The sequence below is a fragment of the Myotis davidii genome, unplaced genomic scaffold (genome assembly GCF_000327345.1).
Source record: "Myotis davidii unplaced genomic scaffold, ASM32734v1 scaffold622, whole genome shotgun sequence".
In the NCBI taxonomy this organism is placed as follows: domain Eukaryota; kingdom Metazoa; phylum Chordata; class Mammalia; order Chiroptera; family Vespertilionidae; genus Myotis; species Myotis davidii.
In genome coordinates, this window is record NW_006293532.1 from 487,139 (window position 1) to 491,351 (window position 4,213).

General features: G+C 55.1%; 1 long non-coding RNA gene across 1 annotated transcript in view; it reads right to left on the bottom strand.

Moving 5' to 3' along the window:
* Positions 1-1,600: 1,600 nt before the first annotated feature.
* LOC107183665 overlaps positions 1,601-4,213 on the bottom strand; it is a 3,232-nt gene continuing 619 nt past the window's right edge. Inside the window, exon 2 of the long non-coding RNA XR_001514450.1 lies at positions 1,601-3,493. This is a non-coding gene — a long non-coding RNA (uncharacterized LOC107183665). The remainder of the gene's footprint in view (positions 3,494-4,213) is intronic.

A 4,213-nucleotide genomic window follows, 5' to 3' on the forward strand; every position in this document is an offset into this window, starting at 1 on the left:
TCCATTAAAAAGACTCCAGTTCAGATCAAGCTGCCAACGGAAGTGCCGCCTCCCTCTGCTTTGTGCCTTTGGGTTCCTGCAGAGCCCGAATGGAGGGTGTGTGCTGGTTATCTAAGTACTCCAGCCCCCTCCCAACCCCCTTCACTGCATCATTTTTATGGATAAACATTTTTTAAAAATATATTTTTATTGATTTCAGAGAGGAAGGGAGAGGGAGAGAGAGATAGCAACATCAATGATGAGAATCATTGATTGGCTGCCTCCTGCACTCCCCACACTGGGGGTCAAGCCCCCAACCTGGGTATCGAACCATGACCTCCTGGTTCATAGGTCATGCTCAACCACTGAGACATACTGGCCAGGCCGGGTAAACATTTTTTTTTTTTTTAATGCCTGTGGCTTGTCCTTCTCACCCTTTTGTTATCCATGGGCCTCTGAATGGACGGGCGAGGGTGACAGGGACAGGTTTTGAATCTGTGTTAACTTGAAGAAGAAAAACATTTTGGAGAAATGCTTTTTCATCTTGGCTCTGACATCGGTCTGGGAGCCTTTAATTCCTCAGGGACAGAGTCCCAGGGAGGAGGGGGGGAGGGTAGAGGGGCCCCCTTTCCTCAGAGGTCACCTGCTGGGGGTGGGACTCAGATACCCAAGTGACAGGTTATGCCCCCACAAAGCCGGAATCTCCTTAATGGGGAGCTCCTAAGAAAAACACCCTTTGCCAGGGAAGGGGCTCTATTGAGTTTTGCCGCCTGGGGCACATTCTGGAGGCGAAAACCGGTTTTTCTGAAGACTCAGCAGGGCCAGGGCTTTGTTCAGAGCTTGCCTCCTTAGCCAGACTGGCTCCTTGAAGGAGACCCTGTTTACCTAAGGAAGGGGCAATTAAGAGAAAGCCTTGGGCATCCCCCCTCCATAACTGCGGACTTCCTTAGGACTTAGAGGCCCCCTACCCCCCTCCAACCTCCCCACAACCTTCTCCTTCCCTAAAGGAGAGAGGTGGAGTTTTTAAAAAAATCACACAAGCTTGTAAAGCCACGGAAATCAGTGTCAAATCCATCAAAGCACATCACAGACCCTGACAGCTGAGGCGTATTATTTGTGTTTTTCCTCCCAGATTTCTCCCGAGCCTGGTGTGTTCAGCACGTATCGTGGGGAGACGAGACCCATATAAAGGCAATCATGATTGATAAAGGATTAATGTTGGATCTGGCATTTTGTGTGTGTGTGTCAAGTGTGTTCCAGCATGTTAATCTTTGCAGAACTGACACCCACTCCCTCCGAAATACATCTTGTACAGCGTCTGAAATATCTGCCACCTGCCTTCACTCAGGTCTTATTTACATTTACTTTATTACGATGTAAGTGGGTTTAAACACATCTTACGGGAGTTTTCTCCCCCCTTAGGCAGGTCCTGCTGGCACCGCAGGCGGGGAGGCTGGGCGGCCGGGCTCCTTGCTGATTGCCAGGTTTCAGCCACCTGCCTGGAAGCCCAAGGACAGACGGGGCTGATAGATTCTTCCCCCTCAGGCCTCCCCTTTAACCCAAAGGGGAGGTGACTTCGGTCAGGGAGTCAGCATCCAACAGCATGAAGCACAGACGCAGCTTTCCAGCAGACGGACAACTTTTTAATGTTTGTGAGTTACAGAAAACACACATTCCCGTTGCAGGCATTTAGAAGGCGGTTCCTATCTGTGGTGCTGTTCCCAATCCACCTACACCTGTCCCCTCCGCAGAAGACACTTTGCTCCAGTGTCTCCTCCTCTATCCCATCTCTCCCTGGGGTTCCGTTTTCTAAGACAGAGCTCCCCCCGCTGCCACTGTTGGGGCTGCTGCGGCGGTGGCGTCAGCTCCATGCCTCCTGAACTTCACTCCACTGAAATCTGGTTGGGTATGAAACAGACTCCGGTGGAATGAAGGACAAGAGAAACACATGGATCGTCTGGGGGTCTTTTGCTCAGAGGGTGGGCTGCACGTCATCCCCAGCCTCTGCACGCAGGGTTACTGCCTGGTCGCAGGCCTTCGGGATCTTGGAGTCGCAGATGTGGGAGATGTGGGGGACCTGGATGCTCTGCCCTCCCAGGATCACTGCCTTCCACGGGCTGCAGAGAGCAGGCTCGCCAAGCCACCCTGTGTCTGCAGCACCGGCGGACAGTGCTGAGTGCGGGCTGGGCTGTGGGGCTGGCATCTGCTGTTTCTCACCCCCGAGGCAGCCATGCAGGCATATCCAGGGGGAACTTCTCTGTCTACCTCGTTGGGGAGCTGGCCACCTCCCCCCTTTGTCTGTGTCCCCCTGTGTGTGATGTGACTGAGCTCGGTGTGGAAGTCAGGTGTTCTGAGTTACTTTAGAAAAACGCATCACCTATGGACCTGCTCACCAAGGTGAGGGAATGCAGGGACGGGGCCTCCTCTCCAGAATGCACTGTCCAGTGAGCGTGGACAGCATTTGGCAGGCCCATCTGCCAGCGGGCAATCAGGAGGAGGGGCTGAGGAGCTCGGGAGGGACCAGGACACCGGCTGGGCTGGGGGTGCGGGGCAGAGGAGAGTGAGACTCCTGGGTCTCGCTGCTGGACGTAGACTTACCCAGGACATCTGCTTTCTGGTGGCCCCACATCCTTCCCTAAGTCTGTTTGGAAATGGCACACCCTCACCTTTTGGAGGCATAGGGCTGGGGGCTGTGGGGAGGGAGGAGATGGCCTGGCTCTCAGAGGCTGAATTAACTAGGGCTCTGAGGCCTCCCCACCCTCCGAAGAGAAGTGCCCACGAACCGGTGGCTGTGTGGCTGCTGCCGGGCCTCTTCCTTGCTGTGTTCAGACATGCCCGTGGCTCAGTGCAAACCCCATAAAAGGCTGTTCTCAGCACCGACATGCACACTGGGTAGTGAGGGCAGATCCGCCCTGTTGTTTGGAATACTTTCTTCCTGGGGCTTGTCCTGACCCGATGCTGGGAGCAGCAGCTTAGAACGTGGCTCCTCCCTGACATCCAGCCTCCCCAGCCCCGGGCATTAGGCCTCTGGTCTCTGAAAAAGACTCCTCAGCAAGGGCTGGGGGTCCTAGCCATGGCCGAGGAAGGGCCCCGCTGTCCGTGGGCACTGAGAGGAAGAAGGCTGGCCCATCCTCCTCCACTCGGCCTTCCTCATGAATCCTCAGTTCAGTCATGAGAGAACGCGGCCTGCTTGTGAATGGCCCGCCCCACATCGTCCTGCCATGCCTTTGGCCTATTCTAGAGACCTCCCGTTCGGCTCCAATAAACGATGGCAGGAGAGGGTGGAAGCAAAGAGTTCTGGGTTGGGAGGATTCTTTGCATTCTCTTTGGATCTAAGCCCAACTTGGAAGCCAAGGGGCCAGTGAGTCTCCCTGCAGACCCTCCTTACCCCACTCTCATCCTCCCACCATGGATGGCCCACCAGAGTCTTCAAGTCCTCGGCGGGAGTGTGCGGGCGCCTCGCCTTCACGTGGGGTCCTCGGCCTGCAGGATGGGTGCTCCGGAGGCCCCGTGTCTGTAAAAGCACGTTGTGAAAGACAATGGGGACAATAGGCAGCACTGGTGTTATTCAGAGACCCCAGACAAAGCAGGCCCTTTCCTAGCGCCCTCCCCTCACCCTGCAGACCTTCAGCGGCTACAGACAGGGCTGTATCAAGAGCCTTGAGCACTCTGGACCCCTCGCCCAGTATTCAAGATTCTTCTGTCCACCATGCTTTTGCCAATGTGATGCCCCAATGACCTCTCCTTGGCCACTTGCAGAGGAGGGTTTGGGCACAAGAAGCAAACCAGGCAAGTGTTTGGCTCATAGAGTAAGTTCATTCAGTGACTGCTTTCCTGCCCCCAGCTGCCCTCAGGACTTGCCTCACAAGGCTTCCTAATAAAACCAACTTGGACATGAGAAGCAAAGAAGGGAACCGGGTCCTTGATTTCCTGTTAGCACCGCACCTTCCAGCCCAGGACTGAAAAGCCCGCCCACCCTCAGCTCCTCGTGTTGTTAAATCTTCAGGAATCAGACGGAGCTGCAGTCCTGGTGCCTAACTGCTCAGCACCCCGTTCCTCGCCAGCTCCTATTATGGGTGAGCTTTATTGCCTGGACTCAGTGGAAATCCCCAAGGCAACCCTGAGCGAGCTGGAGGTTTGGTTAGAACAGCAGGGTCAGCCACGTTCGCCTTGGAGAAGGTGGTGATTAACTTCCAGGGAATGTGGCCTTTTCCACCATCCATCCTCCGCTCTT